The sequence below is a fragment of the Sturnira hondurensis genome, unplaced genomic scaffold, assembly GCF_014824575.4.
Source record: "Sturnira hondurensis isolate 20B ecotype Veracruz unplaced genomic scaffold, ASM1482457v3 Scaffold0022201, whole genome shotgun sequence".
Lineage (NCBI taxonomy): Eukaryota > Metazoa > Chordata > Mammalia > Chiroptera > Phyllostomidae > Sturnira > Sturnira hondurensis.
In genome coordinates, this window is record NW_028094832.1 from 4,247,450 (window position 1) to 4,262,793 (window position 15,344).

At 44.7% G+C, this 15,344-nt stretch overlaps 1 non-coding gene across 1 annotated transcript; it reads right to left on the reverse strand.

The window, feature by feature from the left end:
- Window positions 1–13,017: 13,017 nt before the first annotated feature.
- TRNAL-UAA (transfer RNA leucine (anticodon UAA)) lies at window positions 13,018–13,100 on the reverse strand. The gene has a single exon. It is a non-coding gene; the product is annotated as a tRNA-Leu (tRNA).
- Between the last annotated feature and the right edge of the window lie 2,244 nt (window positions 13,101–15,344).

The window sequence follows — 15,344 nt, forward strand, 5'->3', positions numbered from 1 at the left end:
GGGGAAGCAGAGAGGAGGGAGGCAGTAATGAGACCAGAACTTTCCATTTCTGAAACTCTTTTGCTTCTTTCATGTTTTAAAACAAATAACAAAAACCTTTAAAAAAATATGGAGAGGCTACTGATTGCTTTGCTCGGCACCTCAATGTTAGTTCACTGTAATTTCACATGGAAGCAAAAAAGCATGTGAGTGTCCCCCCCCCCCCGACCCCCTTTGTCGATATTCTGGTGGAGAGATAGAAAATCTGACCATTCTTTTAGACTGTATGTCAGTATTCCAGAGCAGGATTGAGAGGACATGTGGCAAAAACAAAACAAACAAACAAACAAAAAAACCCTAAAGTGTTAGTATGGGGGATGGTCAGTGACTGCTTCCTTGTATTTCTTAGAGTAATACTAACATTTATACTAATGTGTACCAATATCAAGTGGGACTAGCAGTGGCTGCAGATAAAGAAATCATCCCTAAACAACAATTTATTTCAGTCTTCATGGAAGTCTGAAGGTGGGTAGTCCAGAGATGGGATAGTGGCTTTGCTCTACTAATGCTTAAGGACAAAGCTCTTTGTAGCTCACTTCTCTTCCAACCCTAGGCTGTGACCTTCATCCTCATGGTCCAGTGTGATGGTTGAAGCACCAGCCATCAATCCATGTTCCCAGGAGCTGGCAAAGAGCATGCCACATAGTTTTTTAAGGATGTTTTCCTGGAAGCTTTTCAGTAATACTTCTACTTATAAGTCATTGGCCAAACTTAGTCACAGTGCTGCTTGCTGCCGAGACAACAGCTGCACAATGTGGTCTTTATCCCAGGAAGCTTCGTGCCCGGCACACATCGTGTTTGCATTATTACAGACAAAGTAGACTGTTGATGGGGGAGAGGCACAACCAGCAGTCTCAGCAATATTGTTTTCTGAACAATAAAACCTAGGGAAAATATCTAGATTTATTTGGTGACAACAAAAGATAGAGCTACTACTTTCATACAAAAATTTTGTGGAGAAAAAAAGATTTGTATATATAAAATCAGTAAACTCACAGGATTCTTTTCAAGGGTCCTCATGCTTGTTCAGCTTCAGGTACGACAAAGCACGGGTGGTCAGCCTATGCAACACAAAAGCTTAGGGGCCCACAGGCCATTTTCTGGAGCAGTGGTGGGCAGGGGGCTCTTACCCCAGAAGCTCGAGAGTCATGGTGGGTGGACTCGTTTGAGCTCCTGCCAGCCAGGGACTGGTTCCCACAGAAGTGCCTCTGTTGGTCCGTGCAGTTCCTGCCTTGTATTCCAAGGAGGACTCCCACCACTTCTCCTGAGTGTACAGACCCCTCCTTGGGGATCCTTCTCCTCGCTAGTCAACCTCAATCTCCCTTTGTTCAGAATCTTTCCTCATCCTCTGTTCTTAACCCTTCAATGCAACCACAACCTCAAGAATTTGACCTTTGCCCACAAAAATTCTACCAAATCTAGCAGAACAGTGACAATGAACTACTCCCAGTACTTAAGGAGATTTCTGGTTGTTTCCTCTTCTTGTTTTATGTCTAGCAAAGCCAACTTCATGGCTTTTGTGGCATTTCTAAACTGGAGTGAGCCTTAGATAAAAAGTGTTAAAAAAGAGGACAATGAAAATTCGTAACTTTTTCTTGAACTAAAAAGCTGCATAGAAATTTTAAGTATTAACTTAAAATATTGATATTCTGAGAGGTAAAATAATGTTGGATAAACATTTCACATGTACAAATAACTTAATTTCCTTATGGTGTTTTAGAAATGCTTTGCCTTTAATTAGAGATTCAAACCTGCTTTTCTAAGTTAGGTTTCAATCCATACAACTAATGGGCCATCCTGGGCCATCCTGGGAATGGGTTCAATACACTGTGAAGAACGGCTACCTGTGTATACCCAGGGACCTGAGGCAGTGGTAACTCCCGGGCCCTCCCCGGTTAACCTTTGGCTTGCCCTTGGGTACACCTGTGGACCAGAACTTGCATTCTGACAATATGTCATTAAGGTGGTACAGTGTAAAATCAGCAAGAGAAAGTCCTTTCCCTGCCCCCATGTAACTGATGGAGGTGTTGTGAAAGAGTAAGGAAGACGTTAAAGACATACAGGCCCGAGTTCGAATTCCACTACTACCCTTACTAGTCACACTTAGAGCAAGTTACTTAACCCCTGTGATAAGAAAGCAATAAACAGTGGAAGACAGCGTGGACTCATCAATAACATCTTAGATAAAACTGACATAATTTTATTATATATTTTATAAGGTCACTTTACTAGGCACAGAATACATTTTAATTTTGGTGCACTATTAAAAAACATATCTCAAGATATGTTGTGGTCAAAACAAATAAATCCAAACTAGGCAGTCAATAAAAGTAAGTTTGGAGCTGGTTGAACAATGACATACAAAAAGTGTATATTAATGTATCAATTCCACCTGGAAAGAATATCTCTAATAACAGGAAAGTCTCTCCCATGTTACGTTCAAGATTGTATCAATAATTTAAATAAAAATGTATGAAATGTTTGGGTAGATCGAAAGCAAGAAAGAATAAATGCATTTGGATGACAGAATCGAAATCCAAAGTGATCTGAATAACTTTAAAGAATAGCTGAAATAGCAGCTGCTTAAACAGCTATTGCAGGTTCATCAGTTAGATTCATAAGTACTTGGGACTGGACGTGGCCCGGAGTTAGGGGTGGTGCCCGATGGTCAGAACAAGTGGACTGGGCCCTCTTGGGGGGCATGCATGAAGAGGTAGGCAGAAGGGCTGACCAACCTGAAGGGGCTACCATTGGCCAAGTCTGGGAAGAGTCGAACAGCCAAGTTTTAGTTAGTGATCACGTGGGCTACAGCCAATTGAATAAAATATGAACCCACAAGCCCATATTGATATAAGGAAGTAAATGGGTTAATACGTGAGGGAGAAGATAAAAGTCCCTCTTATAGGAGAGTGCCAACATAGACACAGAACAATGGTGCTCCTAGGTACATATCAGTTGGTGGAAGTACAAAGCACTTAGTAACTAACAGTGGAGAAACCTAGCCAGTATCACCTTATCTAAGTTATAAAAGTCAACATCACCAAAATAGGAAAAATTGATACGATATGCCTCTTGATATCATGCACCATGAAGAACATGGCATTGCATTTGTGGTATCCCTGTCAAAATTTAATAGCCTGGATCTAATAATGAGGAAATACAAGACAAATGTAAATTGAGGGGCATTCTATCAAAATAACTGTTCTGTACCTTCGAAAGGGTCAAAGTCACAAAGGTGAAGAAAAGACCAAGAGACTATTGAAGAGCCTAGACAGGAGACATGGACCCAAAAGGAAAAGGTATGTATAAGGACACTACTGAAGACAGGGGATTAGATGGTGATATTATATTAATATCCATGTCCTAATTTTGATGATTATACTGTAGTAATGTAGGAAAGTATCCAGGTGCTCTAGGGAACATGTGGGAGTAATGGGGCATCATATTTATAACTTACTCTCCAATGATTTAGAAAATTAGAGACACAGTGGGTAAAGAGAGATTAAACAAATGTAGTCAATCTTAATAACCTAGGGATCTGAGTAAAGGATGTACTATTTCTCCACCTTTCAGAAAGTGTTCAGTTATTTCAAATAAAAGTTTTTAAGAACCAGTGACATAAGTTCAAGTGAGACACATGAAGCAGCAGAGTGTTAAAGGAGAAATAGATTCCGGGGCCCATCCCTGGCCTAGTTAGCGGTGGCAAGGAGGCTGGGGTGATGTGATTCTCTGCACTTGGCCTCGGCAGGATTTGGGAAGCAGCTGTTCCAGGAAAGGGCATGAGCAGGCAAGCTGTGCCTATCTCTGCAAAGGAACAAATGAGTCAGCGTGGGGATGAAAAGCCTGCTTGATGAGTGAGGAGGTGAAGACTTCTGGTCCTGTATGATCTCTCGATCTGTAAGTGCTAGAGCACAAATGGAGATTTGGAGCCCGGCGAGTCATCAGGACTACAACATCTACGAAGGTATGCGGGGGGGGGGGGGGGGGGGGAGGGGGGGACTGGTGTGTGGGACCAGCGACTCCAATACCTCTAGTGCCTTAGTGCGTGTGATGTTCGTTTTCCCACATGCGAACTAAGTGGATGAAATTCTGAATAAAGCAAAGTACAATTTTCCCTTGATTTACATGGTAGTTCTGCTCTTGGAAAATGCACTGCACATTGAAAGCCAGAGAAAACAGTTGGTGTTTAGTATGAAACATGAAGTTAGGTTGTGGGTTCAGAGAAACAGGCTTTTAACCTACAGGAGTGTCCTGTCGAACATTCCTAAATCTTGCAGGATGAAGGATAACTCTCTATCGTGTGAGGCTCTCATGTACTGCAGCCTGCCCAGCACACCCTCCCTAATGGCAGTAGACCCCGCATGTGATTACAACAAGCCAAAAGTGCCCCACATTCACCCAGAAGGTCCCCAGGTCTCATGCCATTACAACGAAGAGCCACAGTTTACTTCTGCTGGGAGAGGCCAATGGGTTATTTCTGCCTTATCGGAGGTGGTGTCTAAGTTCCTTCAACTCTAACACGCAACAAGCCCATGATTAAATCTCAAGGCTGTTACCTGTTCCCTTCTGAAATATTACAGTTTTTTCTCCATTGATATTCAAGAAGATACTCAACTTTATTCCAATACTTAAAGGCCATGTTAGCCAAGACACTTGTAGCTTCAAATCACAAGAAGCCAATACAAATGTGTGTCCATTCACACACAGTAGAGGAACTTACTGTCTTAACTGGGAAACCCCAGTGTGGCACTGAATCCAAAACAACTGAATCCAAGAATTCAAGTCAGGTTTTGAAGACCCCCTCCCAGTCCCTTCCTTCTTTCCTTCCTACCTTATTCCTCTCTCTTTCTTCTCTTCTCCCTCCCTCCCTTCCTTCCATTCCCTCTCCCTCCCTCTTTCCCTCTCTCTCTCTGTGGGATGAATTCAGGCTCTCTCCTGGTGATAGGCAGATAGATGGCTATTGACCACCTGCCATTCACATCCTACCCATTCTGTGAAAGGTCTCTGCCTCTCCTCTCCTCTCCAAACTGTGCCCTGCAGTTGTAGGAAGAACCTACAGCTGTGAAAAAGTTACTGTCATGACTGGTTGTTTAATGCCAGTATTCCCCAACAACGTGTGAGATCTATGAAGATGGGACCTTGTCTTTCCCACACATTGCTATACCAGCATAGCCCTGCCCATTTCAGTCACTTAAAAAAAAAGCTCACTGCAAGAATACATTGCTCAGTTGGAAGTAAATGTTGCCCAGCTTTCTGAACTGGTATTTCTCTACAAGACTTTCTTAGACATTTTGAAAACATGGGACAAAGGCAGCAGGAGCTGTGTATTCTATAAGCAGACATTAGGCTGACTTATGGCACTGTGATGTGGAAACAGAACAGAAAAATCCGGTGGGAAGATCCTCTCACTCCAGAGCCACCCAGGCTATTCTTCACCTGGAATCAGGCAAATTCATGCCCCTCTCACCTTAGTCTGAGGACCATTCTTAGGAGACTCAAGTCAGCATTAAAGAAACGGACTGATTCAATTAGTGTATTTCTGAAATCATTTCAATTCATTAGGCCACGTTAACATTTCATTGTGGTTCCGTGTACACTTTTCATATTGTCCTTTGTAATGCCCTAATAGAACTAGGCATTACACTGAACCACAATTAAAGAGCTCTCCTGCATAACAGACTTCAATGCCAGTCTCTAGGCTATGAACCACTCTGCCACACTTAAAAGCATTATAAACTATTTGCACATCTTCCAAGTGACAGGGGTTTCTCGTTTCTCTTATGCGGAATTAAAAAAAAAACCTTACGTCTGATTGTACCTAAAATTGAAGCTGAATTGGGTGGGTCAGAATTGCTAGTGTTTAAAAAATGTGAACAACATCCTTAATATAGTTACTGGTGACTAACCCAGTGGGTGTGGCATTTAAGGGAAAACAGTGAGTTCACTTATCATGACTTTGAAAAGCTAGACTTTAGAACTCTGTGCCGTTTTCTAACACAAAAATTATTCAAGGAGTTTCCCAGAATTTTGTTTAAGAGATATTTTTATAATGGCAAATTAGGCATTTAAAGACTTGAGTGGAAAAAAAGTTTGATGAACAAATCAGAAGAAGGCAATCTATGCCTCTCTCCCAAATGCCATGTCTGTAAAAGATTGTACCTTTTGCCAACTCTCCCACTTTACTGCGATGACTATGGTCAGTATAATGGACACCCAACAGCAGAATAAAGGCCCTATTTGCTTCAGGTTTATTGCAACACTGGACGCATAGTTATAACCCATACATACACTTTGTAAGAATCGCTGAAGTATAACAAATAGATTAACCCATTGATCGAGAGGTGCCTAATCATACCAGGCACTTTGTAAGCACTTCATCAACATCACACTTAATTCTCACAGCAAATTGTTTGAGAGGCATTTTTATTACGCCCACTTAACAGTTGAAAACACAAAGACCTGGAGAAGCTAAATATCCAGTCTGAAGTCACACAGCTGATGAGGGTGGAGACAGGATTAAAACTTGGGCTGGCTGACTCTTAGTCGCAGCTCCATCCTGCCTCTTAGGGCCTGTGCTGTGCATTTCACTGTTCACAAAGGAGATGGTAGGACTGAGACGAATATGCAACTCTCTTCTTAACGACCCTTCTGCTCAATACAATTAAAAAGTTACCCTATTCAGTGACCGCTAGCCTCACCACTATAGCAATGAGTCAAATGGCTGAAAATACATCCTAAACCCACAGATAAATTTGAGACATGAACGTATAACCTACCCAGATAGAAATGACCCCCAAACTACTTACATGTTTGCTTCTTTGGGCTTCTGAATCTTGATTCTCCTAGTTAGATAAGGTCCAGCCTACTTAGGAAAAAGATGGAGGAGAAGAAAAAGAAGTGTGAGAATGCCTACATTAACTGCATTTTCTTATTTACCACACTCTTGCTGCTCTGGCATTGGGGTCCTTGCCAACTGAGGAAGGACCGCCCGCCCCAGGGCTCGCTAATTTCTAGAGATACCAGACAGCTCAGGTCCAGTTTCCATTGTACTCCATTAAGGACCCAGGACAATTACTCTTTGCTTCAGGCACTCTGTGGAGTAGGTCAGAGGCATCCAAATCTCCTAGATGAAAATGAAACCAGGTGGTTCCCAATGAACCAGGTGGTACGCAGTAGCCCTCCATCCAGCACTAGAGGAGATGTGAGGAACCTGGAATCATGCTCCTTGACTCTTACATGGTATTTATGTAACTGAACAGACTCATTAAAACTTGGGGCATTACCGCTTATCTCATTTGAACAATTAGCAAATGCGTGACAGGCATTCAAGTTGTTCATTCATTAGCTGCAGTTGTATCTAAAAGCAAAATGCAAAACAAAGGGAATAATTAAGATTTCCAAATTCTATCTAAAGACAAAACAAAGCTTCCAGGTCAGGGTTTCTCAAATTGTACATGACTTCTGTGTTTTAAAGCTGAGAGCTAATCCAAAATCTCTATTCTTCTTCAACTTCATAGTCAGCTTGGGATTTTTAAAAAATATATTATACTGAAATAAACAAAGATAATGGATATGATCACTTGAAGGTTCATACAGTTAAAATAACAGCTTGTGCAATCCTATCAGTGATTTGGGATTCTTTTCTTTCTTTTTTTTTTCTTAATATATTTTATTGATTATACCATTACAGTTGTTCTATTCCCCCCTTCAATCCCCTCCACCCGCACACTCCCCCCCCCACCATTCTCCCCCCCTTAGTTTATAACCACGTGTCTCAAGTTCTTTGGATTCTATATTTCCCCCACTATTCTCGCCCTCCCCCCTATCTATTTTCTGCCTACCATCTATGCTATTCTCTGTGCCTTCTCCCCTCTTCTCCCCCTCCTACCCCCCTGTTTCTAACCCTCCATGTGTTCTTCATTTCTATGGTTCCACTCCTGATCTAGCTGTCTTCTTGGTTTGCTTTTGTTTTAGGTGTGGTTGTTAATAGATGTGTGTTTGCTGTCCTTTCACTGTTCATCTTTTTCATCTTCTTTTTCTTATATAAGTCCCTTTAGCATTTCATATAATAAGGGCTTGGTGATGATGAACTCCTTGAACTTGACCTTATCTGAGAAGCACTTTATCTGTCCTTCCATTCTAAATGAAAGTTTTGCTGGATAAAGCAATCTTGGCTGTAGGTCTTTGGATTTCATGACTTGGAATACTTCTTTCCAGCCCCTTCTTGCCTGTAAGGTCTCTTTTGAGAAATCCGCTGACAGTCTGATGGGTACTCCTTTGTAGGTGACTGTCCCCTTATCCCTTGCTGCTTCTAGGATTCTCTCCTTCATTTTGGTCTTGGCTAATGTAATTATGATGTGCCTTGGTGTGTTCCTTCTTGGGTCCAACTTCTTTGGGACTCTCTGAGCTTCCTGGATTTCCTGGAAGTCTATTTCCTTTGCCAGACTGGGGAAGTTCTCCTTTATTATTTGTTCAAATACGTTTTCCACTCGTGGCTGTTTCTTTCCCCCTTCTGGTACCCCTATAATCCGGATGTTGGAACGTTTAAAGATGTCCTGGAGGTTCCTAAGCCTCTCCTCATTTTTTTGAATTCTCATTTCTTCATTCCTTTCTGGTGGGATGTTTTGTTCTTCCTTCTGGTCCATTCCATTGATTTGAGTCCCAGTTTCCTTTCCATCACTATTGGTTTCCTGTGCATCTCCCTTCATTTCAATTAGTTTAGCCTTCATATGTTCCTCTAATTTGTGACTTTGTTCCTCTAATTTGTGACTATAATCTACCAGTTCTGTGAGCATCCTGATAAATAGTGTCCTGAATTGTGCTTCTGAGAGGCTGGCAATTTCTCGGTCGCTTAGAGTTATTGGCTCTGGGACTTTGAGTTCTTCTTGCGCCATCTTTTGGGCTGTTCGTGCCTGTTCCGTAGCAGGACCGGAGCCCCAAAGTGGTCACTAGAGCAGGGCAACTAAGTCGCTGGGTTGTGACGTTGTATGTGGGGGCGGGGTCAAAGAGGGACAATGGCTCTCACTGGTATTGCAGGGCAACTAAGTCGCTGGGTTGTGACGCTGTATGTGGGGGCGGGGTCAAAGAGGGACTCTGGTGTCCCATCTGCCGCCTGCCGCCATGGCCCTCACCAGTGCCGCAGTTGCTGCCGTCAGTCACTGGGCCCACGAGTTTCGTCCCACTGCACGCGAGTGTGCCACCGCCGTCAGCCCTCGCCCCCTGGGGCCTGCGTGGTCTGTCTCACTGTGCGCGAATATGCGCCCGCTGTCTGCCCCGCACCCCAACTGGTTCCCGTCTGCCTGCGTGCCTGGGTCGGGGGCCCTGTCCTGCCCGACCCTGCTTGCTGCTGGCTCCGCCCCTCTTACCGTCCCCATTGAACGGTTAGATGTAGTCGGACTTCCGTATAATTCAATTTTCTGTTGTTTGGTTGTATCTTTGTTTCTCCAAACCTTTGTTGTATTCAAACTTGGTTGTGGGAGAAGGCACAGTGTTTCCACCTATGCCTCCATCTTGGCGGAAGTCCTGGGATTCTTTTCAATGGAATATTTATTGTTAATGTTGAAAAAGAAAAAAGAAAGTCAATTTACTGGCTGGATTTAACATAACCTTAATGTGGTCTTAAACACGGTAACTGTGAAATAACACTTTATCTGGATTTTTATAGTCAGAATATAGCACAGAATTTAACAAACAAATTTTCCTAAAACCAACCAGTAGATGTCACTGTTGAAATATACTGGCAATATTTTTCCTGCAGTTTTAAGAAGTCCAACAGAAAATTATCAAATAAGTTTGAATAACTTAGACCTAGTCCAAACCCACAGTAAGAATGCTTACAAATCCTCCTAATGTATAATTCAGAATAGTCACTTAATTGCTTATTAAAATAATCATTACAAAATCATTCTAATATTAGTGGTGCTATACTTGCAAGTGATTCAAATTTAAATGCAAAATATTTCAAGAATTTAAAAAATATAGTCTAATAAGTCTTCTTTTCAAGGAAAAGGATTCTATTGTTTGTTTTTTAAATATATTTTATTGATTATGCTATTACAGTTGTTCCATTTCCACCCCCCCCTTATTCCCCTGCACCCTGCAACCCCCTCCCACCAGCATTCCCTCCCTTTAGTTCATATCCATGAGTTGTACATGTAAGTTCTTTGGCTTCTACATTTCCTATACTATTCTTAATGTCCCCTGTCTATTTTGTAGACCATTTATGCTTCTTATTCCCTGTAACTCCCCGCCCCACAGTATTCTCCCCGGCCCCTCCCTGCAGATAACTCTCTGTGTGATCTCCATTTCTGTGATTCTGTTCCTGTCCTAGTTGTTTGCTTAGTTTTAGTTTTTGTTTTTCTAGGTTTGGTTGTTGATAGTTTTTTGTAATTTTACTGCTCATATTTTTGTCTTCTTTTTGTCTTCTTTTTCTTAGATAAACCCCTTTAACACTTCATATAAGGGCTCAGTGATGATGAACTCCTTGAACTTGACCTTATCTGAGAAGCACTTTGTCTGCCCTTCCATTCTAAATGGAATTTAGTTGTTTAGTTGTTTTTTAGTTGTTTTTAGTTGTTTTTTCTGGAGCTCTGGTCCATTCTTTCATTTGGACCATTTTTTTATGTGTATATCTCAGTGTGCCTGTTACACACTGAGGGACAGAGCCTTAAGTGTTCACCTGGGCGGGGTAACTACTTTACTGGGTTGTGACACTGTATATGGGGCAGGGGTCCAAGAGGGAACAATGGCACTTGCTCTACTCTCTGCCAGTTTTCAGTCATTTCCCCCACTTCCCACAAGCAAACTGGGCCTTTCTGGTGCTGATTCCCATGTAGGTGGGCTTGTGTATGGTCTAGGACCCTGTGGGTCCCTCTAATGAACTTTCCTGTGAGACTGGGAGTATTTCCCACCACGGCACCACCCACAGCTATTTACAGTCAGAGGTTTTGAGGCTTTATTTCCCTGCACTGGAGGGAGCTCTGGGTTGTGTGGCCTGTCTTGCTCCAGTTGTTCCTCCCAGTTTATCCACATGCAGATGTGGGACCAGACACTGCACCAGACACCACCTTACTCTCCCCACTCCCCATTCTCCAGCCACTGCCTTGCCTCACTCTCTGCCCCTCCTCCCACTCTGGATGAGTGTTTCTTCTTTAACTCCTTGGTTGTCAGACTTCCGTACAGTTCAATTTTGTCAGTTCTGGTTGTTTTTTGTTTTTAAATTGGTTATTGCCCTTCTTTTGGTTGTGCGAGGAGGCACAGTGTGTCTGCCTACACCTCCATCTTGGCCAGAAGTCAAGATTCTATTTTTAACATATCAGTTTTAAGAACTAATGCCCTCTAGCTTTATATTTGTCATTTTAAGTGCAAAAAATACTACTTTTAAAATTTTCTAAGGAAAATGATGTCTAATTATACCCACCACCTAGGTATAATTAGTGTGGGTGCATGCTCTGATCTGTGAAAGGAGACTATGAATGTAAAAATGTTTCGACAACTGCAAATTGGTCTACAGAAGAAAGGTAAGATTTCTTTCTACACGCACAATTTGGTTCTCTTTCCCACAAAGAAATGGCTCCAAAAAAGGGAAGGGAACTGAGTTATGAAACACCTACTTTTGAGAGAAGAGTATTACACCCTTGCATCATTCTATGGAGGTAAATATTATTTTGCTACTTGCAAATGACTGGTAACCTGGGAAAATTGGTAAGTCTGACCCCACAGTTCTTTCAGTTCTTTCTATTGAATCACCTTTGAGTTAAATGATTTAAACTTTTATAAACTGAATAATAACTTACATATTGCTACATTAGATTCATTTACAGAATCCTGTTAATCAGAAGAAACTGATGTTAACACATTTTTGTAGAGAAGGATACAATAAAGCTCTCATTTGAATTAGCTTGTTAAGATTGTAGGTAAGTAGGCCCTAAAAGTATAAGCCAAATGCAAGTTCCAATCCACTTTTGAACTGTGATGCATACTCTCTTGGCCTTCAAGTTCCCAGAACTTGTGTGCATATAATTAATTTTGGTGAGAAGGGGAGAAGGGGGAGATGGAAGAGGAGAAAAGAGAAGGGAGAAGGAAGAGGGAGGAGGAGGGTGGAGGGAGGAAGCACAAGAAGGAGGGAGGAGGAGGAAGGGGGGAAGGGGAGGAAGGGGGAGGGGAAGGAGAGGAGGGGGAGGAGGGGGAAGGGGAGGAGGGAGGAAGAAGAAGGAAAAGAAGAAGGAAGAGAAGAGGAAGAAGAGAAAAGAAAGAAACGGGCTGTGCGGCGACATCTCAAGCACCCTTCCCTCCCAGGCGAAGACACCAGCCCTACAGCAAAAGAGCACAGTCCGGATGCAAGGGTCGCCGAGTCCCGGTCCTGCCCAGGCCAGAGAGCACCCTGGACCCAGTGAGACCCCTGTCGGGAACCAGGGGGGCCCCCTCCGCCTAATGCCCAGCCCGCTCGCTTCGTGGTGTAAGGCCCGGAGGGAGCTGAGCCGCACATTGTGAGGGTTCCNGAAGCACAAGAAGGAGGGAGGAGGAGGAAGGGGGGAGGGGAAGGAGAGGGGGGGAGGAGGGGGAAGGGGAGGAGGGAGGAAGAAGAAGGAAAAGAAGAAGGAAGAGAAGAGGAAGAAGAGAAAGGAAAGAAACGGGCTGTGCGGCGACATCTCAAGCACCCTTCCCTCCCAGGCGAAGACACCAGCCCTACAGCAAAAGCACAGTCCGGATGCAAGGGTCGCCGAGTCCCGGTCCTGCCCAGGCCAGAGAGCACCCTGGACCCAGTGAGACCCCTGTCGGGAACCAGGGGGGCCCCCTCCGCCTCATGCCCAGCCCGCTCGCTTCGTGGTGTAAGGCCCGGAGGGAGCTGAGCCGCACATTGTGAGGGTTCCACCTCTCCCAGCCAGAATTCCGAGTTCCTGAGTCCAAAGGATGGTGTCCCGTGTGAAATTGAGATTTAAAAAAATAAAGTTCTTGAAAAAGAAAGTCAAACGCAACTACCAGGAGTGGGGTTCGAACCCACGCGGACATATGTCCATTGGATCTTAAGTCCAACGCCTTAACCACTCGGCCATCCTGGTGCAGACGAATGGTGTCGCTTTCGCTCTTCCTACAAGCTTTATTCCACCGTCCTCCTCACTCCCTCCCGCAGGAATGTCTCGCCGCCACCTTTCCAGCTCTCCTAGCCCGAGTTGGGCCGGCCTTCCGCTACAGCTAGGTTTGCCGCCGCCGACGCTGCCGCCGCAGCTCGCTGTCGCCCGCGGCCGCCGGAGCGGGGAAGGCAACCGCCGCGGCGAAGGCGCGCTCCCGGGAGTGGCGGCACCCGGCGCCTCGTTCGGGGCCCAACCGGTTTTGCTTCCGGTTTTGGGGTGCGTGGGCGCGGGAAACAAACACTCGGGTGAACTTCTGCATTCCCGGGAACTCGTTCTGGGGGTGCCCGGGCCGGGGGTGCGGGGGTCAAGGCCCGAGCGAGGTGTTTGGTTTGTTTTACTGGAAATAGTGTAAACTTAAAGAAGAGAGTTGCCTGGGCACCAGGAGAGTTCTTGGACCCCTGCCAGTAGGGTAGGTCACTTTTCTTCGAGTGCGCCCCGAGGAAGGCGGGAAGAAAGCTTTTGTGAAAATTTGCGCCAAGCCAAATGCAGGGTGGTGTGGACCGACTCGTCCCCTGCGGCCGCAGCCGCCACGCACACCGCACAGCCTCACCGGCCCTGCGGTGGCCTCCTCGCCCTTCCCACAACCCAGCCCTGCACAGCTGTTTGTGTTCTCTGAACTGTCGTTCGGTGCGCGCCTTCCTTACGGTGCACAGGAGTTTCAGTTGGCTCTGGCGACTCCTGCAGGATTTCCACTCCATTTCCCACCACCAGAGCCTCCAGTCTACCAAAGGATTCTGTGTTCCGGAGCATCAGGGAGCCTAGAGACTGAGCCAGGATCTGGCAGCCACGCCCTTGCCCGGACGACGCACTCTCTGTCTTTGACCGAGAACTTGTGTCATCCTGGACACTGCACACATTCACCTCACTCTGCTGGGGCCTCACCAACTGGCTCCTCGCCCACTGGGTCACACTGTAAGAAAGCCTTTGGCCTGCCACCTCCTAGAAGTCCAGTGATCCCTACGAATCTTGCCAGGACCTGTGGAGGCGGTCACACAGACTGCTGCCCTAGTTCTCCCACCAAGAACGTTGACTGCCCCCCAGGATAATAACTGGTGAAATTGCCCCGACTCACTTTGCCACATAACATTTTGAGGCATCAGTGGCTTGTATCGGTGTCTTATCCTCAGCAGTAATCTCTCCTACTGAGTGTCTGCTGCCCTGGCACTGAAGAGCACACAAAGAAAGTAGAGCAGTTCCTTTGTTCCTGCCACACCCTGGTGAGAGCAAAACAGGAACTTGGGCTCTGCTGAGACCTAGAAGCATCCAAGGGGTGACAACACAAGGATCCCATTCACCACTCAGTATCTTACTGGACTACATTGTCACAGGCCTCAGATTTCATAGAGTTTGACTTTCAAGGTACTTATAATGGTAATAATAAGAATATATGTTGAGTACTCACAATGTAACAATCATTGCTCTAAGCTCTTTACATACATTATCTAATTTAATGTTCTTAACAACCCTGTGAAGTATGAGTTCATATCTCCATTTTTAGGTTTAGGCAACAGAAGCCCAGTTACAAGCTCACTCAAATACAAGAAGCAGCCTCCTAGATGTGTGTTCCCCCACCTGGGAGCATTACCACCAATCCACCTGTTGAATTCTCCATGATCCTCTGGAAACTGGCAATACAATATTTGAATAATATTCTTATTTAACCTCCAACAAGGTATATGACAGTTCTGAACAACACAACCACTTCATAGGGCACCTCTTCATAGTGACTCTGCAGGAGTCTCAGGACTATATTAAGCTTCTCTGGCTGCTGTTAAGAATGGGCCCGTAGTACAAGTTAGTCTAATCAGTGTTAGAGGTGATTCCGAACCAGTGGAGAAGAGATGATGCCAATCCGCTGTGTGGCAGATTGTATTTTCCCAAAGAGGAGACCATAACAGTAACTCTCATCCCTACTGCTCTTCTTCCACTGTGACTCTGATCCCTCTACCATCAATAGATGTGGGGTGGGAGTGGGGGTCTGTGTTCCCCCTCACTGATATCACAAGGATTGTCTCTGTGGCCAAATAATGCTATGTGACTTCCAAGTCTAGGTCATAAAAGGTGCTATACTTTGCCTTGTTTTTCTTGGGGTGCTTGATCTGGGAACCTAGCCACCATACTGTGAGGAAGCCCAAGTAGCTATATGTACTTGTTCAAGCTGGCAACTCCAGC